The 22,949-nt window shown below is 47.4% G+C and overlaps 1 protein-coding gene and 1 long non-coding RNA gene across 16 annotated transcripts in view; one reads left to right on the top strand and one right to left on the bottom strand.

Annotated features, from left to right (window-relative positions):
* The window catches only part of Dlgap1 (DLG associated protein 1), a 758,966-nt gene that overhangs the window by 532,331 nt on the left and 203,686 nt on the right, over positions 1–22,949 (top strand). The gene's annotated exons all lie outside the window — the stretch shown is intronic.
* Positions 8,304–11,609, bottom strand: LOC134471831 (uncharacterized). 2 transcript variants are annotated; one of them, XR_010041524.1, is made up of 3 exons: positions 10,970–11,609; positions 10,278–10,545; positions 8,304–8,984 (listed from the first exon to the last, which is right to left on the bottom strand). It is a non-coding gene; the product is annotated as an uncharacterized LOC134471831 (long non-coding RNA). The 2 variants fall into 2 exon arrangements; XR_010041525.1 differs by having other exon boundaries at positions 11,440–11,609.

The following is a 22,949-nucleotide window of genomic DNA, read 5'->3' as shown; positions in this document are numbered from 1 at the left end:
ACAGGAGCATTACTGTGACTTCAAGGCCAGCCTGAACAGCATAGCAAGACCTTGTCTCAAGAAACAAAACAAAGACAGCTAAATGACAGGCTCTACAGAGAAGAAAGAAACTGCAGATTCAGAGGTGAGAGGTACACTGGGCTCTTGACTTCCAAACTCAGTTCATCCTGAAGACCATAACTCATGTTGCCAACTGCAGGCTTGGGCTCCTCTACCTGGCCTCCACAGCCTCTCTCCTGCACACAGGCAGAGCTCAGGGTCCTCAGAGAGACACTGGCCCAGGACTTCTCAGTTAACACTGTACAGGAAAGGATGCTGTCAGGCTCCTTCTGGAATCCGTGAGGGTTAAATCTGTATCTGAGAGGCTCTGGGAACACAGGCAGCTGGCATTCGGATCCCGACTCAAGATGTCAGTTGTACATTGAAACTAAAATTCTGGTCATAATCTATCAGAGACGCCTGCGGTGGCTTCCAGTCTCCTGCTCAAAGCTTGGTGCATGGCGGGAAGAAACAGCAAGAGACAAAATAGGGCGCAGCAGGGATCTGGGGTGAACAGTTGTTCTCGGGGAGCAAAAGGCCATGAGGCACTGGAACCTTGGTGTTGATCCATTGAGGAACAGGGTGAGGGGACTGTGGCTGGATGCACTGGACACAAGCGAGGCTGGCCAGGCTCGTACCAGCAGGGGACAAAGTGTTCCTGTGGTCAGGACCGGAACAGCCCGATTTAGGTTATGGTTAGTGAGTAACCTGCTTTCTAGCCAGTTCTGGGAAGGAATTTTCCTCCAGGGGGGTGCAGGCTTCGGGGGAGATGCTACCTCATACCTTAGCCCCGTGGTATCCCAGCTCGTCTACCTGAGCTCAGCTGATTGAACTGAAAGCTGATTTATGGAAGTCATGTCATTGCAGCCTGCACTGCTCCTAAGTAAGCTCAGTCACTGTTGGGCATGGGGTTAGGTGAGGGGGTGACCTCTGCAACCCACATCGCTCTATATCAGGCCGGATGGAACTCAAGGGGCCACTGTGTTATAGTTGATAATTGTCATAGTTTGTTTTCTGTTGCAATAGCTGAACACCACAGACTTAGTAATTTACAAATGCCATTGACACACAACTTTGGAGAGACTGTTTCCAATGCAAGAAATGTTGGGAGACACACTCCAATCATAGCGATAGCTTTGTTCAGAATGTTACTGGACGTAGAGAAAGGCTTCTCGTTAAATTGCAGGTTACATTTTTATCAGCACGGTTCCTGTGAGTAGCTTTGCTTTCATTTTACATCATTAAAGAAAGCCTCACCATGCACGCAGATGGCAGGGCACCATGCAGGAAGGAGGAAAGCTCTCTAAAGGAAGCCGAGGCACACATATTAGAAGCTGCCTCTAATCCTTTTTGGAAGCAAACTGAGTGTAAGTCCTACATGAATGTGTCTTTGTAAAGGGTGCATATGGGATTGAAAGTTCATCTGTGTTCCCATGTATCAAGCAGGGAAAAATTAAACTGCAGCCTGAGAAATTTAGGTTACTGCGAGAGGCACTTCTAACTGTAAAGTTATTAATTATTAAATAAATGAACTGGGGGGTTTTAAGGAGACTTTTCTAGGCCTCCTTTAAGACACCTGGAGCTGTATTTCTGGGAGAGACCTGGTCATTCTGCTTAGGTGTGTGAGTGAGATAAACAAGATCTCGATAGAGGATTTTTCCAGCCCGAGGAGTCTAAGACTTCAGCTGAAGTTCAGTGCCGGATTCTTATCATGTGCATTGATCCTATATTTCCAAGCTAGCCATGCAGAAAGATAAAATTGCAAGGCAGCTGAATCATCAAACAGCCGAGATGCATCTCTTCCCTTCTCAGCACTTTCCTTTCGATCAGGGTAGTTTCCATTTTCCTGACTTAGTTATGAAACAACCCTCAGCTCTTCAAAGCACAGGGCTTCCCTGACTCTCCCCTGAGTGACTGCAGTGAACCAGTTTGCCTTGCCGAGACAAGTTCCGCCTGCTCCAGCTCTCTCCACAGACATCTGCCCCATGACTGAGAACTGTCCTGAATCTCATTTTGCCTGTGCCCAAAGTCCACAATGTAGCATTTGAGAGCATAATAAATCTCTACCTCCCTCTGAGATCCTCTTTCCTGCTGGCCCTCTACAAGTTTCCAATGCTTCCATCAGACTTGGACCCTAACTGGTCCAAGGTTCTATCTGGTAGGCTTCCGACCCGTACCAACCAGCACAGGCCAGATTGAGATGAGTATAAAATGCAATCGCCCCCAAATCACAGAGGCTTCCAGCAAAAACGTACTGTTGCTCATGCTACATGTCCCCCTCGGATCAGAAGAGAACTCTGCTCACCAGAGCTTCCAGGAGGCCGGGTACGGATGCTTCCTGTGACAAAAGGTTTTCCCAGTCACCAAGACAGAGAGAATATGGGATGAAGAAAGCCCTGATTGCAAGTGGAAGAGGCCCTCTCCCTTCCTGAACCTTTGGCAAAAGCTAGAGAAACACCAATGTCCAGCTCCAAAGAGGGCAGGGCAGCCCACCATAGACCAGAATACAAACATAAAACAGTAGTGGGCAGGCAGTGGTAGTGACTACCAAAGTCCATCCTTCTGAACACTAAACGTCGAGTTCACTGTCTCCTGCAAGCAAAAAATGTTCATGCTTCACCACTACAGGGTAAAAACTCAGAAGCCCTACCCCATCCTGACACAAAAATCAGCCTTAGCGTGCATGGTCTCTGGTTGATGCATGGTAGCCCGAACAGCAGAGAATGGTAAACAGAAATATTCACCCTGCCTGGATGTGTGTTTGAGACATACAGACTCAAAAGAAAACTTATCTGCCTCCCACGCACGCAGTATGTATTTGTAGAACAAGAACCAAAGCTCCCCGATGAATGCTCCCCTTCAGAAGGAAGAAGTGGGGAGACAGCAGTAGCCCTCGAGCCACAGCAGTTCTGTACCCCCAGGAGTCACAGGCTGTGTGCCAGGGAGACAGAATCTTTCTGGATTAGGTGTAGTCTTGCTCCCTGGAAGCAACACCATGTCTTTTGTTCTCCACGTTGCCGAGTCCTTCTCCAAAAGGACATTTCTGTTATTCTCCCTGACCATACCCAGCGCCCACACCAGGTAGGAGAACGTGCATGCCTGGGACTCTGAGACTGCAAAAATCTCTCTCGGAGGCGTGTCTAGTGACCTAGGCTGGTTCTGTCGGGCAGGAGAGCTGTCTCAGAACCATGGCCAGCTCTGTAACTTGGCCTCTGGTAAGATCCGTCATCAGATGCACAGATCCCTTCTTCAATATGAGTTTTCTTCAATTTTCCATCTTCCTACCCCCTTACCTCTGTCTTACACACTCTATTCACTGAGCTGAGTAAGAGAACCAAAGTTATTAGCTACTTTTCTCTGAGCCATTTTGCCTGATCCGAGGTATCTACCTAATTGCATCTTCACTCTAAATTCTCTGAAGCCATTCAGAGTCTTAAATGACAGTGTGGGAGGCCGTGTCCTTGTTCTGAACTTTGCTTCATATCTTCATCACTCACTCCCTTCGTCGGGTACAAGTGAGTTGGAAATCAGTTGCTTTTTCGAATCCCGTAAGTTCACAAATGTCTCAACCCTCCTTCTCTTCCATTGCAACTGCAGAACTGACAGAGCTCATTTTGTGCCACGTAATACCTTGTCAGAGGTTGTCAACAGCAACCAGCACGTGCCATTAGCATTGTGTTTAGCAGCTACGGGTTCACTGGTTACGTCATCTTCCTCCCAAGTTGCAGAAAACAGTGATTCATCTCTATCCAACAGGGATCAACACTTGGCCAGCCTCTGAAAGCAAGGACTCTGCTGCCTGCTGCCGAAGGCTGAAAGCATAGTCACAGACTTTGGAGGTTTGTTGTTCTTGTTACAATAGCGCCTCATTTCTGGAACCTATGTGTGTTCCAGCTGGGAGAGAATAGATAATGCTCCATCCAGGAGCAGCCCCCAAATCTCAGCCGTGTATTCCTTGCCGTATCATGCATTGGCAGGAGACTCAGCTCACTGTGGTCACTCAGATGCTCAGAGTGACACAGGTTCCGTGTCAACAGCTGCTTCCACAGCCAGGAACAGAATCACCAAATGGAAGGTGACCAGCTGAGGGCTGTTCCCTAGAGTGAGACACCAACTTCACTGGCAACTCCTTGTCAAAGCAATGGACAAGATCACATGTCACTCACAGAGGCAGGGAAGTGCAGGCCACATGTGCCAGATGGACAACCGGGTATACTGGGGGACCACTGCCTCAACTGGAGCTGTTCCCTTCTCCTTGCCCCTACATTGCCATCTCCTTCACATTATTCAGTCCGCAAAGACACAGCAAAGGACTCCTGTTGATGAGCATGGCTGTGTCACTTCTGGTTCAGTCTTGTCACTCTGTCTGTTTCCTCAGTTTCTCTATCAGGTGCACAGGGAAACTGCTATTTCCCTCAAGAGTAATCATGAAGATCGAGAAGGCAACATGTGTGAGTCACTTCATGTGGTGCCTGGAGGTACTAAGTGGTCCAAAGATGTAGCATTTATCATCGTTGCTACTTTTGGCTGTGCTAAGCATCGGGATACATTAGTCTTCAGGATTTCTAGTGTAATAGACCTTCCAGCCTAACAGAGGGAACACTTTATGTTCCCATTCTTTTAACTCTTTCTCTTGAATGTAGGCTCTCCCCAATGGCCTTTCTATCTTCCTCCCAGGAACTCGCAAAGCCCTACGTTAACACTTGGCAAAGTCATCAGACTTCCTGGTACACTCTTCTGTGTCACGTCCCTGATACAGAGAGAGGTGCAAACACTGCATGACATAACATCTGTGAAGCAGCTGGCACAGGTCAGCTGGCACCCAGCTGGTGCTGCACCAACACCGGCTCCCCCATCCCAGCCCTGTTTGCCTCAGGTGCTGTGAGCAGGAACTTCAGGCGGCACCTTCAGCTGCAGCCACTGGCTGGAATTCCCAGCTGACACTGGCCCCGCCGTGTCCATGCCTCTTGCAGACTTAGCCTCCCTGTGCTTTTGAATCCGTGGTTCTCTGAAAGCCTTTCAGTTCCTTCTCCACCTGCTGAGTGTTGCCAGCCCACCTGGGGGCCGGGAGCTCAGTCTGGCAGGTACATATTAGCGTGTTAAAAATATCTACACAGCATCCTTAGCATTGTAATCCACTTTGAACATTAGCATATTTCCTTCAGTTCATCTGGGGAATCCCTGTTCTTTATCATTTTGTAGGGAGGAGAGGGCTGACTAGCAGAGACCAGCCTTAACAACTGCATTAACTACTCAATGCTCTGTACAACTTAGGTGTGAACACACACGACCCAGTGAGGAGCACATATATCGGATCATCTATCCTGATAACTAGTAATGTCATAGTATTCTTCCAAGCCTATTTTTTTCAAGGTAAGCAGCTGTAGATGCAGGAGTTTTCAGTCTGTCTCATCTGATTCTCTCAGTAGATTCAAAAGGAATTTAGAGTTGACTTTGACCAAGACTTTACAGAGGCACCAAAGAGTTTCTTGTTGCTGTGAGCTTCATGAGATAGAACCCAGCTCAGTCCTGGGCCCGAAACTGTAGCTTTCTTCTTTCCGTGCCAGTTTGCTTCCTCCTACTGACTCATAGCACAGTGGGGACTTTTTCCTGAACAGCCTGGGGACTGTCTATGCCATCTGGACATTGTTTTTGACTTCCAGCTCAGAATCTTCTTTTAGTTCTCCAGGCCATGTCTGTTCCCCAGAAAAAAAGGAGAGTTGACTGCTCTTGGCATAGATCTAGGTTTCCAGCTGGATGGAAGTAGCCAGCACCTGGGCAGCATCAGCTCCATGTCACATCTCAAGAGAGGGGGACACTGCTGAATTCTAGGCACCCGAGAAGAACTGGCTCCTCCTAGAGCTGTGTCTGCTGAGCCTGGGATTAAAAGTCCAAGCGAGGACCACTTACTCTTGTTTCTGGCCTTCCCACCCAGTGAAGAATACTTGTGTTGGAGTTTTAGGTGGAGAAAAGTTAGAGATGACCATAACTGACTTTGTCAATCACCTTTCTGTTGCTATGACAAAACCCTTGAGCTAAATAAAGAGGAAAAGGTTATTTTGGCTTATGGTTTTCGAGGTAAAGTCCATGGTCAGCTGCTCCACTGCTTTTCGGTAATGAGTAAAAAGATCTTGGTTAGGACTTTGAAAGCTGCTAGCCTCATGGTAGCCTGGAAGCAAAAAGACAAAAAGGAGGAGCCAGTGTCCCAATATCCCCTCCAAGGTCATGGGTCCAGTGACCTCACTTCCTTTCATCAGGCCCCACCTCCTAAAGCTGCCACCACCTCACAACAGCACCATAGGCTGGGACTAAGCTTTCAGCACATGGCCTTGGGGGACACTTAAGATCCAAATTATAACATTGGCCATGTTCATCCAGCCTGAAACCACATTTCTTCATTGGAAGGATCCACTCCACATGCAGGCTCCAGCCAGCCAATAAAAGCCATCGGGGGACACCTCCACCCAACTCTGTATTCAAGTTCATCACCCTCGTAACTTGACATTGCTTGCAATGGTGACATAGCTCGTCCCACACAAACTGTGAGAGTGAGCTTATTTCTCGCAAAGCCAAAGAATGAAACTGTGGACGGAGGGGGAAGGTTAGCAGAGTGTTTATTGGAAAGGAGAAGAGAATTCGCTCCTGTTCTCCAGAACTGTCACATGGCGTCTCGGTCTAGAACTTTTTCTGGCAAAGCGGAGCAGGGGAATTGGTCTATAAATCCACAGGTGGCTCTGTGGGTTTAAAGTGACCACTTGGAACTCAGCCTCTCTGAACCAGTTACCCAGAATAGAGCTTAAAGGAAACCAGGATTTTAAAGAAAAAACAGTTATTCTGCATTTAACTTCTTTAAAACTCAAGGACATAGTAAGCAGGGGCTCAGCTCCCATAGCAGGAAGGGGCTGCCTTCCCTGTCACCAGAGGAAGCCAGTCCTGGGTCCAGCGCCCCAGGCCGCTGCCCATTCTTGTTTTAACTCTTTCAGTGTAGCCCGTCTCAGGCCCCTGCTCACACGTGGACTGCCTAAACTGGCTTTTGCAGCAGAGATGTTCACTCTGTGGAAATCTACATGTCCTACCAGACTGAGGTTTTTCTCCCCAACAGTCTGTTTTCAAACACTGGCCAGCACACCACTGGGCATTATCTCCCCGGAGCCTTTCTTCAGAGAGGAGATGAAAGAACTATTTTAGAAGCAAAACTGGAAGGAACCTTAGGGATCACCACAACCCTGTTATATTATAGGTAGGAAGTGGAGGCCCCGAAACCAGCAGGGCTTTGCCAAACCATCCCAAAACTCTGGGGCCTAGGTCTTCTCGCTCTCAACCAAAAGCCCTTCCCAGAGGGATCACAGCTTCGAGCTGCAAGGCTCCCTGTGGGGGGGGACTGTGCGTGGATGATGATTGCCACAAGCAAAGAAAACAATTTCGTGTAATTATTTACAAATTTCAAAATTACCTCGTATACATTACCTCACACTTCAAATACCTGATTTGTTCCAAAAAGGGGAAAAAATTAATGCAGGATGGAAATATTAAGGGATGGCCCCATGAAAAGGACGGGATTCCCACCTGGAATTTGAATAATCCGAGGCAGCAGTTGGTAGAGAAGAAATGTGAGTGTAAAGACAGCAACCAAGGGCCCAGAGATTTAGCTCAGTGGCATAAACACCTGCCTGGCAAGCACAAGGTTGTGAGTTTGATCCCCAGTATCCAAAAAAAAAAAAATGGAAACCATCTTTGGGTAGTCAGTGAGACCTTCATCAGCAAAAAGCTTACCTATCCAGAGAACTCGTGTCATTTCAATCCAGAGTCAGGGCAGGAAGGCATGTGTCATTTAGCATGGTGCAAAGGGAAATAGCCCATTATTTTTTCTCATTGAGATGAAATTATTATACTCTATATTAGTCACATGAGTACATACATATAGAGGATGTTTCTAAACATCTCAGCAGCCATTCTTTCTGTGGGATGATTTTATAGACGATTGTTGCTTTATTTCCTTTTTTTCTTCTTTTTTATTTGCTATTCTTATTATTAGAATGTATCCAGTTAAACCTCCTCCAAAAGAATCTCCAAAAATAACAATGACTAACACGTAGACGTGTGCTGCGTATGGAAGGCACAGCCAGCAACAGATGAAGGGATGAATAGAATGTAGTATTTACACACGATGGAGTACTACTCTGCCATGAAGAAGGATAAGTGTGAGTCATTTGTAGGCAATGGAGGCACCTTGAGATGATGTTGTTAAGTAAAATCAGTCAGACACACAAGCTCACATATCACATGTTTCTCTCATGTGGAGATCCAAAGTATAAAGAGCAAACTAAAAGACAGATAATAGGAAGCAGGTGGATAGAGCTTCCTCAAATAGAAATGGGACCAAGAGATTCAGGGAGGAGGAGGTGCTAACGGGACAGGGGTGAAAAAGAATTAGGGTGTGTTCCGTACTGGTACCAGCCCGCACAGGGACTTAGACATTACGGCCTGCAGACTCGTACAATTCAAAAAAATTTAATACAAACTGTAATAGCACTTGTGTCACCAGAAATAGTACTCCAGTAAACTAACAACAGAAAAGGAGACATAGGGTGCTAATAGGCTTTCCAGAGTCACAGAGCTATGAGCGTCACGGCCAGGGTTTGAACCCCAGCCTGCACCACTGACCCTTTTGCTGTACCGCCTCCGGCCACGAGAGAAAAAAAACGCTGAACACAGAGTCTGAAACTAAGAGCCGCAGCAATCCAGGGAGGAAATGAAATCCAGGGACAGACACGAGAAAGAGTCACTGTGCCACGTGACGCAGATCACGAGGACACCAAAAGTCAAAAGCCACCCGCGTCAGGTCAGGACTCGGTTGCTGCCACCACCAGTGTCACATCAGTGGTTCTTGGTGTGCAGTGCTGATAAACGGTACCGCTCAGCCCCTCTTCTGCCCGTCTCTGTCTCTGTTAGGAGTAATGGGAAGAGGTTCTTTTGATCGTTATAGGAAAAATACAAAAATTCCAGCAGTGCCTACAAATATTTCGGTATTTAAAACCTTCCTCCCTCCCCGGCCCTCCCTACCGGGACACCCGGAGGAATCCTGCCTTCTTCTGTACTCTTGTTCTGTGCACGTAGCATGCACGTGCAGTACACGCGTCTAAGCTCCTGCGTCTACTGTGCTACCAGGTGTTCACCCTTCAGATTGTGCCTTAAACTGCTTTTCTACTTGTGCACCCTCACTCACTCTAGCCCTAACCTGCTTAATACTGGTTAGCATCCCTCCGTGACCGTATACCACAATTTGTGCCACGCATTCCCTCTTTGAATAGGGAATATTTTGTGCTGAGTTATGGGAGGCAAAAAGGCCTAATTACAAGAAAAAGAAATATTCACAACATATCAAAATGATCATAGGTTTATAACCCTGAAACAAGCGTCAGGAATAAGCTAAGCGTTTAAATGAAACTTCAACGAACATGGTAACTTAGGACCTCAGAGCACCTGGTCACTCAAAGAAGACAAAAATGAAATAAAAAGCATGATATAAAGTGAAATATATTCTCAATCACACAAGTCAGAAAGTGTAACCATAAAACCCACATTTTCAGAGACTGCATCACTCTGGGGCTGAATAGAAACTGTCTCCCATTGGAGAACCATCAAGACCGTGATAAAAATAGCTCAACTTTTTTGGTTTTGTTTTTTAGCTTAGCAGCCATGGTGATAGTCCGTCAATGGCTAAAAATTTCCAGCGTCTTCTTTTCATTTTTGAATAATTTGAGCTTGAGCTATTTAGAAGATAAATTATGATTCTCCTTTTTATTTTTTCTCTCCTTGTCTGTCTTGGGAAAAGTAATCATTCTCAGGTAGAGAAAATTCCTAGTATTAGTGGAACAGACGAGGGACCCTGGGTGAAACAAAGGTGAGGTGTTTTGTTTGGGTTTGGATTTGTTTTGCTTTCCAGAATAGGTAAGTCCATTAAATCACACAGCCTGGCCGCCCCACCTTTCCTGAGTTTATTTAAGTGGTTGCCCATAGCAACCACCCACACGCCAAGTACTGTAGCTGAGCTGAGGATCGTGGAAACAGCTTGCAAGTTTCTGTCTTGCTTCCCTGATTTTTTTTGCTGTACCCTGAAGGTAACTACATAAAATTTAAATATATTGACAATGTCTCAGGGGAGCTCAGGGGGTCTCCTTTATTTTTTTTTTAACACAAGCACTACTTTTTAAATGATATAAAATATGGAAACAAACCTGGTTCATTAGCCTCCACAGGCTGCCATGGAAGCTGTTCAGGAGGGAGAGGAAGGGCCAGGTGCTGGGCAGCCTTCCTCTGTCCCCTTCTGTCCTTCTTGGTGACGTCCGTGCCTCAGGCACTCCTGGGCTGTCAGGCCCTGGCCACACGCACGGGAAGAGCACAACTGGGTTCCATTCTGGCCTCGTCACCCGTCACCCTCTGCCACGCTGCCCTTCCCTCCTGCTGGTGTGTGTTCCTTTTTACAATGACCCCAGTTACCTATCACTGAATAAGGGAAAATGAAGTGAGCTGACCATCAGGAAGCCTCTAACCTGGAACGATTTGTGCACCAGGGATGGCGTCACTATCTTCATACATTAGGAACACATTTTACTTTGAAATAAACAGCCAACAGTAGCAGAAAAAGGCAGATGGGGAACCATAGAAACAGGTGCAGAGAATCAATCACTCAGCACCCACGATGTGCGCAGCACTGTCAGGAAGAACCCAGCCTGGCCCTGTGAGGCTCCTCCCCCTGGACCCAGAATCCGCCTGTGCTGTCCACATTGATCACCTTGGGCTGGTCTAGACCGTCTGTTTCCCGCTGTGCTCCCTGTGGTTCCTCTCTGGTCCCTGGTCAACCAGAAAGGCTCACTGGCTGAGCAGGACGCAACCTGTTTCTCCAGGCCCACCCACCTGTGCCCTCTACCTGAAAATCTCCGAAGCTGCTTTTCAGGCTCTTTCACTTCTGTCACTGAATCCTGTCCATGATGAGTTCTACAGCCGAGCGACAGCCTGGCAAAGCCAAGGGTCTACTTCTTGTTCCAAGCCAGCATCTGTGTTTCCAGGAACTCAGTGAAGAAGGGAGTCCACTGTGCTAGACCCTGAGTCCTTGTCATCATGGCATTGTGAGGCCTCATCTCATTTGAGTACTCTCAGTCAAACACACCCACGAGAGTGAAAGGGGTGACCAGCTGGTCCTCCACTAAAAACATTACGAATGCCCTCCCTGCTGTTCATTAGCTTTTGGTGTTAGAAAGCTTGCCTCCTCTGATTGCTCATCTTTCTCATCCTGGATCTATTTGTGGCAGTCTGCTCAGATCGCCATGAGAGCCACCATAGACCAGGCCACTTAAACACCAGTGGTGTGTTCTCTCTGTCCTGAAGGCTGAGTCTGACCTTGGGGTGCAGCGTGGCCCAGCTCTCGTGAGAGACGAGCTCCTGCAGATGGCTGCGGCTCACTGGATCCTCTGATGGGAAGAGCAGGAGATAGAGGGAAGGAGCCGGAGGAGAGAGAGGCTGTGGGGAAGGTCCCATCTAAAGACCTCGTCTAAACTCACCTCCCAAGGGCCCCCTCCCCCAAACTACCACATTAGGCCTTAGGGCTTCCACCTGTGGATCAGGGGTGGGGACACAAGCCAACCCAGGGCACCTGACAATCATTTCCTGTCTGTGAACAATAATTTAAGCATTCTGACGTGCCTTGGGAAGAAGGGATTGTTGGGAAACAAGGCCAGCCTGGTCATCAGCTTTACCACCAGGCTGCTGCCCTGAGATTTGCTTTGCAGTGCGGTGAGGCTGGAGCCGCTTCCCTGCCAAGCCAAGTGCAGCTCCCAGCTTCCTGGCTCAGCGTTTGAGGCCCCCTGGTCCATAGCGTGTGTGTGGCCTGTGTGTCACTAGCATGGTTGTGGCTGGAGCTCTGCCCGTCCCTGCTGCTTCCTCCCAGCTCCTGTGGGGTGGGCCGTCACCCTAACCCTTCCTGACTTCCTAAGATTCCTGCCTATGGGGTGTGGTGACCACAGTTGTATGGAGCAGGTCATGTTTATGTAGTCTTTGCAGTTGTAAACGTTTGTCATTAACCTTTCTTTTTTTAGGGTTTCTTTTTAGTCTTTATTGTTTTTTGTCCCTGTTTACAATAAATAATGATTGCATTCCTCGTGGACATTGGTATTGATACACAGCAACACATCTTCAGTCTCTTCTTACCCCCTTTCTCTCTCCTCTTTCCATCTCTTGGTTCCCTTTCCCTTTGCAAAAGATTTATCTCCCTGTTTCCTGACATCAGTCTTTTGTTTTGTTTTTATTTATAGTTTGGGGTGCCGGAGAATCTGTTCCACCAACCACAGGCTGTGTTAGTCAACTTTCTGTTACTATAACAAATAACCTGGGCTGATTGACTTACATAGATAAAAGGGTTATTTCTGGCTCATGGTTTCAGTGATTCCAGTTCTTGACTGGTTGGCCCTGACGTTTTCGGCAGTGGATCATGGTGGGAAAAGGTGGTGGAGCAATCCATGCCCTCGATGATCAGTTAGTTGAAAGAGAGAGAGAGGAGGAGAAAGTGGAAAAGAGAAAGGGGGAGAGAAGAAAAGAAAGGGAACAGAGAGGAAAGAGGCAGGGAAGGACTGGGGTGCCACCAGCCCCATCAAAGGTACCCCCTAATGACCTGAAGCTCCCCCATCTCCCAGAGGTTGCACCACAGACAGTGCTACCCTGGGGACCAAGCTTTTAAATGTAGGAGGAACATTCCAGACCCAAACTCATCGCACAACTCTTGGACAGAACTAGAGCCCAGCCCTGCAGCCTCATGTCGACAGTTAGCATGGGCCCTGGAACCAGCGACAGTGGAAATCAAAGCTAAAGCACCGGCTTTCACTGCAAGTAAGAGAAAATGAGAAGAAACGAGTCTGAGAGACTGATGAAGATCTAGCTGATCTCTTCACAAACTAAAGTAAGAGAAAAATTGGGGCCGGACTGCAGCTGGAACAGGAGAGGAGGGGTCACCCACTGAGGAGGAGGACCGCGCTGGCCACCAACAGAAAGAAAGCAGCTTTACGGGGCGCTGGGCCGGGCTCCGGCTGGGTGGTCCTCACACAGGTCAGGCTTCGCAGCTCTGCAGGAGTCCCCGAGGTTCCCAAGATGGAGCCGTCTCCTCTGCCTGTCAGGGCCTCCACGTAAGGTCTTTGAGGCTCTGCTTTCCCTGGAACCCAGAGGGTCACACATTCAGGACAGTGACTGGGGATTTCTAGGCACCGCTCAGAGTGGATTGGAACGGGGCACTGTAAAATCTGGAAAGCTGTAGTCCCTAGAAACCAGGGTAAATTCCTCTTGGTGTTCTCAGTCCCCAATGGGCATGGGTAAACTGAAGGCTAATGCAACACGCCCAGGGGATTACCATACCTGTGTCCAGAGGGTAAGGCGACAAGGGTAAGAAGTGAAAGGACAGCTTTGCTCTGCTCTTAGTTACCTCCTGTAGGCCCCAGTGTAGACTCACAGATTTTAGCAAAGCCACTTTTAAATCCCCAAACTGCTTCAGAAGAAAACATAAATCCTGCTTTTAATACACAATGAATGAAGGGCCAGGAGTGTGTCATCTGTCCCCGTGGGCTCTGTGTCAGCTCCACAACCATGACACTAACACCAGCACAGCACGGTTAGAGATGTAACAGAAGACAGGAAGAGAAGCCTTTCCTTCTAAGAGAAGTCTTTCCTCTGTGTTATGGAAAGTTTCTCCAGGCAAGCTCGGGTCAGCAGTTTAAAGTGCAGTGCTTACCTTGATCACGAATCTCTCTCTCCCCTCTCCTGTCTTCTCTCTCCCCTCTCTCTGTACCTCCCTCTCTCCATAGGGCCCCAGGACAGACACAGAGGACCCGGGTCAGTACTCAGTGTCGGTGATAATATTTGACTGAGGTCCCTGGGAAAACTGGTCCCAACTAAACTAGCTGTAACCCTGTAGGAAATAGCGATGTTACAACCCCAAATCTTCCCACCCTTTTCAAAGTTGTTGAGTTTGAGGCAAGATTTTGCTAAGTTGCTAAAACGCCCAGGTTGAGCTTGAATTTATCGCCTTCCTGCCTCAGCCTCCCAGAATGCTGGGACTCCAGAGGTGTGCCACCACACCCAAGCAAGGGATTGCTTCTCACTTCCTTAGTGGTGTGGGACCTGTTACCATCAGGTCTGTGATGACCAGCCACATCCTGTAGCCCTGCTCCCCCAGCTGTAAAGCCTTTTAGTATTGTGAAGTCTACTGAGATCGTTTGATTTGGTCAGCATGTAAAGGAGAACATGTATGTTTTACTTGGGTAATTTGTAGTCACCAGGTAAAGACAACACAAAGAATATATTTATTTATTCAGTGAGTAGCTTAGCACCTCCCCCCATAAGCAAATTCCCTTTTTGTTTCAAGGTGACATGGGGTCACTCCACATTGGGCAGACCCTGAAGGAGAGGAGGACGTGGGGTACACAGTCATTGAGGAAAGCTGAACTCCCCAAGTGTTACTGGGTAGGGGGTCCCCGGGGCATCTCCCCAGGTCTTTGGAGTTCTGAGTTGATTTCATGCAAATAAGGCCCTGGGACATTGGTCCTATCAAAATCTCACCTGGTGCCATGTCATATATAAACTGTCCTATGGGAAGCGTCCTTTCCCAACAGATGTAAATGAAAGATAGGGAGCATCTTTTGATTGGTTGTGCTCACATGCAAATGAGGGAGGGCAAGTAACTCTTTCCTGATTGGTCCGCAGCGCTGGGCAGTAAGTCCCATGTTTTCCTGGGTCCTATGTTCCTCTGGCGTCCTCGCTTTTTAGAAAACATCTCATTTCACTGTTGGCCTGAGTTTTTAGGACTTTTAACACATTTCATCTAGGTAGTTGCCTCGTCGTCTGCCCCAGCCCTAATCTCAGGAGTGTTGGTGTGTGCAGCTAGGAGAGTGGGCAGTGGGTGGAGAGGACAGAGGGAGTGTCAGAGTGGGGAACACAGAGAACCCCCGAGTTCACCCCAAATCCTCAGGTGGGAAGCTGTGTTGATAAGAAAGCACAGGGGAGCACAAGTTTGCCTAAGGTATGGGAGACAAAAGGAAGAGTCGATGTGGAAGGAAAAGAATAGATGTTTTAGTTTTTCTTTCTTTTGCTGTGTGACTTTTTGGTTGTCACATAATAACTGTATGTACTCATGGGGCACAGGGTGACCTGTCCATTCCTGTATGTTTTGTGCAGTGATCCAACCAGGGTGACCAGCAGCACAGCCATCCTCGTGGTATTTCATTGTCTCTGTACAGTGCATCCATTCTAAATCCTCTCTTCTACCTATTTGAGGTTTATTAGTCACCCAGCTATGCCATGAAACACCAGACTCTAAGAATAAAGGCTTTACGTGTAAAAACAAATGGAATCTGAAGGAAAGTTTCCTTGGTATCCTTGCTAGAGGCTTCTGTCACTTTGCCATGACTGGGGGAGTATGGCCCCTGTTCAGAGTGCTGAAGGTTTTCACTGCCTTCTTTTTATATCATGTAAATTTAAAAGGTTTTGTTTCCTAGGCTAAAGGTCAGTCAGACATGGATTTATTTTTTGAGGTCAGAATCACTTCCAAGAAGCTGGTGGAGGGGGCAGGCCCCTGCCCCCACCCTGGTTCCAGACCCAAGGGATGCCATGTGCACCCCACACGTGGTGCCAGCTAGACCAAGGAGTGCAGACCCCAGAACTATGCACCTGCTGCAGAGGCAGAGAGATGTCCAGAGAGGGGACTGAGCTGGTGCTGCCCAAAGTGTGGTCTGTGCTGTAATTCACGACACTGTGCTCATGATACACAAGAAAAGCACAGCAACCTTTAAAAATGTGAACAAATTGTTATTTAGAAAAACAAAGGGCTGGGGTACTACTCAGCAGTGGAGCACTTGGAGCACTTGCCTGGCAAGCATGATGCCTTGGGTTCAATCCCAGCATCAAGAGAGACACAGAAGGAGGGAAACAGGGAGAGGGAGAGGGGAAGGAAGGAAAGGAAAAAACAAATGAAAGAAAAAGAAGCACTGTAATTTTTTTTTTAAATCCAAGTCATTGAGCAAAATTGGGCCAAGCCTCACCCTTCTTATCATCTTCATGAGCTTGGTCATCCCAGGGTCACACTAATGCATTGGGTGACCTAACTCACCATTTCTGAGAAAGCCCATTCTATTTGGAGTTGCTGCAGGTTAGAAACACTTAGCCAAAGCCTCTTTCCTTTGGTTTAACCCCCCTCCCAAATGTGACCACACAGAGCAACCACCAAAGACTCAAGAATGTGCTCATTCTCACTGTGACCCATCTGGCCCCAGGTGTGAGATGGACTTGACCCTGAACCCCAACCACAGATCAGCAGGCACAGAGACATTATGAGTGGAGAGGGTCAAGCCAGGCTGGCTGGTCTTGCACAGACCCTCCACAGACAGGGCAGCTTTATGCCTGACTCACATAGTTCCCCAGGCAGGGAACAGAGGTAAGGCTTCCATACTCTTCCCAAAGGAGAAAGAGGGGTGACAGAGAAGAGGCCAGGAGATAGAGAAGGAGGCAAACAAGATGGGACATCACCAGGACAACCAGAGCACTGTAGGAACTTAGAGCTGGTTATCGGATCACATGCCCCTTCCCTGGGTGGACTGTACCGAGCCCCTGGGTCATGGCTGGGATCCAGAATGTCCCCTGAAAGCCCCACTGCGTGCAAGCCTTGGTTGCTGGCCTGTGGGCTTTGGGAAGTGGTTCAATCATGAGGACTCCAACACCATGAAGTGGATTCATCCATCAATGACTTTGTCAGACACATGGGCGTGTTGGGAGGCAGGGTCCAACTGAACGAAGCAGGTGACTAGGGCTGCTTTGAAGGCAGATCTTCTCCCAGTGTCTTCTCTTGAGCTCTCTCTTTGTCTGCCTCCACTATGGGGTGAGTAGCTCTCCTCTGTCACACCTTCCCACCAAGATGTTCTGTCTCACCAGAGACCCAGGAAGAAGGGAGCTGGTCTAGCCTGCCATGGACTGAATCTTCTGAAACCATAAGCCAGAATAAACTTCCGCTTCTTCAAGTTGTTGTCCTCAGGTATTGCATCACAGAGAGATGACTGACTCACACTGCTGCCAGGACAGTCCAGGGAAAGTGGGATAGGACATCTGTATGTTCACCCTCACCCTGTGCTCCACTGGGTACCAATGACACCGAGTTCCCTCCAGGGCCAGGAAGGAAGCCTGAACCTCCAGAGCCCAGCAGCACATGAGAGCCTGGACCAAGCCCAGCTTTGCCTGCAAGAAGGCAAGGCACAGGCAGAGCAGCTGGGGAGGACACACAGCAGCCAGGCTTTACAGGTAACCAGCCATCCTGGGGCCACTCTGTCCAGGAAACAGTAGAGGTCCAGCGCTGAGGCATAAAGCAGAACCCCAACAATCAGGAGGTGCAGAACTCTAGCAGATCAGCAAACTCGGGCTCAGCCCAGGGCCTGAGGAGCCTTGTTCCTGTGGTGAAGAGGAAAGGCAGCTGCCAAGGTGGTGACACAGGCTGTCTGGCTGGGGGACACCCTCCACTCTTCGGTCCTACAAAGGGATGAATTGCACAGCTTAGGGCAGAAGATGAGAAGAGGGGAAGAAAGGCTGGTCTCCAAGCGTGGTGGCTATGAAACTGAGGCAGAAAGCCCCACCCACTGCTGGGGCTGGGGAGGAAGGTGCAGGGCGCCGTCAGAGAGCGATGGGAGCATTCAGCCAGCGTTCCAGGTGGAAGGTCCATGGGGTTGCCGTGAGAGTCCATATCACCTTTGCTGTTAAAAGCAAAAACTGCCCACCTGCCTGTTTTCACTGTGCTGTGTGTCAGTGGCTCACTTTAAGTAACAGACTTCAAAATACTGAGACAGTTACACTTTCCAGAAGAATATGTCCTAGTTTACATATCACACAGCCATTAGTGAATGACGTCATCCGATACATAGTGATTATCGCTGACTCTTAAGCCAATGTCTGTGCTTCTGTCTGAAAAAGAACTCTCCCTATACACGTGTCCAAGCCCACACATGCGTACACATGTACACACACACACATGCACACACACACACACACACACGATCACCTTGCTTCAATAAATGGAATTGTGCAACACAGGTAAGACTCTGACGGCCCTGAACTCAGGCCAGCTTTAGAACTCATGACCCTATTGTCCTATATTGGCCACTTCGAGTTTCCTGACCCCTTTGTAGTAATAAATGTGCCTGGAATTAGGAGAAAGAAATCGCCGCTTTCCGTTTTTTGTGCTGATTTCTGGTCAGCACCAGGCTACATGGAGACAGTGTTGATTGGTAATTATCAGGGTGCCCAGGCGTGGGGTGAAGATGAGGTGCTTGTCAAGCCTGTTTTGATGCTGCCCACGCCTCCTCTTTGGACGATCATTTCTCATGTCCTGATGAGCTGCCAGGCCATCCCACCAAGCTCCAGAACACGTCACCACAATTGACAGTTCTTTATTGCCCAGGCCGCAGGCCTCACCCTGGTGCCTGCAGAGCTGAACCTCCACTAATTGATTCTGTCATCACCAAGGCCCAGAGCACGGCTGCAGGGGCCTGGCTGCTCCTTTTGTTTTATGGAAGCAGCAGTGGCCTCCGTGTTTGTCTGTGCCGGTCTGCAGAGTGACAGTGACGCATCTCAGGCTGAAAGCAAGTCCAGGGGCTTCCTGGAGAAGCACATAAATCTCCTATGCCTTGGGGACAGGTGCTGAGCTCCCCCCAAGGAAACCTTCCCCACCCCCTGCTGCCAGAAACTGAGAGTCCAGTTCCCTAAAAACTTCCCATTTTCTCCTTATTTCCAGATTCTGTTGAGGATACACCCTACCTAAACCACACACACACACACACACACACACACACACACACACACTCCAGTGCATCTTTTCTGTTAAACCAAATGTCTTTCTCCTTGAATAAACTAGATAATGAAAATCACAGCCTAATCCAGCTCCTTCCATGGAGAGATTAAATTAAAAGAGACCCCAGGAGACTTTGAAACTGTCCCTACTATGAAATGACACGATCATCACCGGCCACCTTCTTGTTCCACAGATAAATGAAGAGCGGGTAGCTCATACTACAATCTTTCTGGAGACCACAAATTTTAGCATTTTTTTGCTGGTTCTGACACAGCACCTGGGAACCACCCAGTATCCTCCCAAACTAAAATCAACTGCACTTCGCTGATATTTCATAGTCAAAAAGAGTTTACCGATATTTTCCCACATACAAAAGCATTTTAAAGAATTTTTTGAAATAATGGATATACCAGACTTACAGCTTATACTATTTCCCAAAACATTGATTCTAATGAACTAAAATTATAACTGCTGGTATCTTTATATGGCACCTAAAATTCTGGTATTTCTTTTGGTCTTTTTATCCTTTCCAAACTGTTTCTTCTCCTCTTTCATGTAATGCTGTCATCTCTTTTGCATTCCTCATTGACTGTTGGATCTTGGCCACTCTTGTCTTCCCAAATGCTACAACCCAGGGACATTTCTGAGTTCTCATCTATTTGGAGGTTTCTAGGATATTTCATGCCTTGATGTGTAATGCTAGTTCTCTGAGAAACTGAGGCAGCAGCATCGGAAGTTCTAGACCAGCCTGAGCAACTTGGTGATTTAGAAAGACCTGTTGCAAAAGAATAAGTGCAAAGGCCTGGGGTGGTAGCTCAGTGTAAAGGCCCTGGTTTCAGTCCCCTGTGATGCGAAGAAGGAGATGGAAGAGACGCAGGAGAATCTACTACCTGCCCTGTAAAAGTATTGCTGATCAACTCTCTTCCTCATCAGAGTCCTGTGAAATGCCATTGTTATGGGGCATGTCTGTTTGGGCCATCACTATTTGTCTGCATATTACTCTTCTACTAGACCAAGCTCTAGGACTGCAGATGTAAGTGCTAAACTGACTGCAAATGAATGCAATAATAAATGCATAATAATCTATAACATTAAAAGAATGAAACAGAAAAAATGAGCTGTAATACCTACCCTGGCAGGGGAGGTTTTGTTATTTTTCTTGTTTTTCCTTCAGTGCTTTGTCCGTAAGCACACATATTTTTAAAGGTTACTTGTAACACTAATGGACGTAAAGTTGTGTGTTCTGCGTTTTTGCCCTCACACATTGGCTTTATCAGCCTCCCTCCCGTAGGCACACGTGCATCACAACTACGCATCCTACGGCCAAGCCCTGCGGGAACAGAATACATCTCAACCACAGAGCTCACTGCCAAAGTATAAGGACCGTGGAAAGCTATTAACTCAAAGAGCAAACTTACCCATTTGCCAAATGAACCTGGTCATACTTGCTTTGTCACAAGCAAAGTCTGTTGTCCAAGGAGAAATTAATTTCAGTATCTCACAGGTTTTAAATGTGTTTGTGGAATGGGAATAACTCACCTGCCTCTGTCGCTTCCTCCTGACAGCGGGACAGTTAATACTGATAAACTTGCTCTCTCCATCAACGGAGCCAAAACACCCAACTTCTCTTTACAGCCATTGACTTTCTTCTTTCAAAAATTGCCTTCCTTGGGGCCAGGAATTTAGCTCAGTAGCACAAGCACCTGCCTAGCAAGCATGAGGTCATGAGTTTGATCCCTTCCTTCCTTGCTTTCTCCTATCATGTTGGCCCAAAATGACCAAGTTTCTGAATTAACAGGAACCTAGGATTTATCGCTAACCCAGCTCCCATGTTTCAGATGCAGAGAGAAAGTTAAGAAAACAGCATGCAACTTATAAGTGCTCACCTCCACAGGGTGCATGCTCCTTCTAGAATGATCCATTTCTGAGAGAATTGTGGAATCCAAATAAATCCCAAACATAAGTAGTTTGCTGATGATTTTTCAAACACCAACAAGAATGAGGAAGAAGAAAGAAAAACAAACCTCCAAGAAGAGAATGAAGTCCCCCGTTGTGACACTATGGTGATACCATGTCTGTGTAACCCTTTGCACTTAAACTGGGTGGATCATGATTAAGTCATGAGAAAACCCATATGAATAGAAGGTTTCCCCTTTTTCTCTTCAGCATGGCAATACATCCAGGGCCAAAGAGGCAAAGACATTTTGCAGTGTTCCTATTTTGGAGAGCACTAACATTTTCCTAAACTTGTTTTGGAAATGTACATCATCTTGTTATACTCATTAGATTTTTTGTTGCACAAATAACCGCTACTGCTTCTCCCATTATTGTTCTCTATTTGATATTTAGTTGCCACATTTTCTTTTATGACAACCTAAAAATGCAAACAGCACACTCCACAAAAATCTCACTGCAGCAGCTGTCTCCAGGGAATCACATTCATTTGCTACAAATCTGCAGTTAATAGCCCCCTCCACTGGTGATGCCTGTTACCAGAAAGATATGTATGTATTTATTTTTGGAACTCATTATCTACCTCTTGGTAATTTTTACTCATTTCCTCATTAGATAATTTAATATAGCCACATACCAAAAAAATAAAAGATCTAAAATTTTCTAGGAAATGTGAATTGCCTCCATGGTCTGTTTTGGGTAACATTTCAGGCTTCAGTGATGTGGATGCACCTATTAACAAATACAGATGGATTTCCCTGTGTCATGAATAAGCCTCCCACTGGGCACTGATGTTTCTTCTGGGTTTATTTCCATCATCTGTAGCTACTTTTCCTTTTCTATACTGCATTTATGACTAATTGTCCTCATCATAAGAGTCAAATGAAGGTGTTTGGCCCAAAGTAACACATGTGAATGGTCCCAATACTGAACCTCTGTGTAAGGAAGGTAAAAGCTGCCCACACCCTAATCCCCTGTGAACCTTTCCATGCAGGCCAGAAAGGACTTTGTGGATGTCATTAGGTAAGGATCTTGAGGTGGGAAGAATCCCCTGCTGGAGCAATGCTCTGACACGTGGCCTGATGAAAGAGTCAGGAGATGACAGATGGGAGAGAGCCACGACCAGAGGGTGCCATGTCACTGGGAGGTGACAAGGGCATGGGAACGGATTCTCCTGTGCAGCATCTGGAATCGCCTCAGCCTTTGTCTGGGGGTCTTGTGTGCCGCTCTTAGACCCACGTCCGACTTCCAGCCCCAGAACTGTACGACCACGAACTGGAGGGCATTTTGTGGTGATTTGTCACAGCAGCAACAGGGGATGGATACGAGCTCTCCTTCAGACTCCTTCCATCTGGGAGGACATATTCGTAGCCATAAAGTACAGGCAAAGATGTGACATAGATTTTGTGACAAGGAAAGAAATCATTATTTTCTCAGCCTGTAAAGTAAGATTTGTTTAAAGGTGACTTGAGTTCCACTCCATAAACCCAGAAAAGTCTTCCAACCTCACTGGGGGTGTCCAGTGGGTACCAAGGGCAGGAACAGGGCAAGGGTCAGGAGATGCATGCTGTTGTGTACGGCCCTGAAAGTTTTGCTGACAGCTTGGACATCTGGAGCCCTCCGAGAGCTCCCTTCTATAGGTCTTTTTATTAAATTCCATTGTGTGTGTGGAGGATTACAACAGGATGTTGAAGGATACAGAGAGTAGCATGGTTACTATGGTGAAGTTGATAACAGATCTGTCGCCTCGTATCATTACTTATTTGTGACAAAAGCAACCAAAATCTACTTTCTTCACACAGATTCCCAAAGCAACACAATTTTAGTGACTTTAGCCCTTGAGAGGTATATTTCTTGATATAATTTCTTGAATTCTTTATTATTGTCATTAATTACCTGGAATGATGGTTTCCTTGTGACAGTTTCACACGTCTGTGTCGCATACTTGGATCTAACCCTCCTCCTCAACAGCCTCAGTTAATAAAATGAGAAGACAGCAGGGTCCCTTGAGAGGCCAGGCTGCAGGCCACCAGCCTCCTCCGGCTGACACTGCGTCCTGTCACCAGCCGCTGGGTCGCGTGGGCGCTGC

This window comes from Cavia porcellus, unplaced genomic scaffold (assembly GCF_034190915.1).
Source record: "Cavia porcellus strain 051 isolate PalLab524CR breed Dunkin Hartley unplaced genomic scaffold, mCavPor4.1 scaffold_20, whole genome shotgun sequence".
NCBI classification, from domain to species: domain Eukaryota; kingdom Metazoa; phylum Chordata; class Mammalia; order Rodentia; family Caviidae; genus Cavia; species Cavia porcellus.
This window is presented reverse-complemented; position numbering and strand designations above follow the sequence as displayed.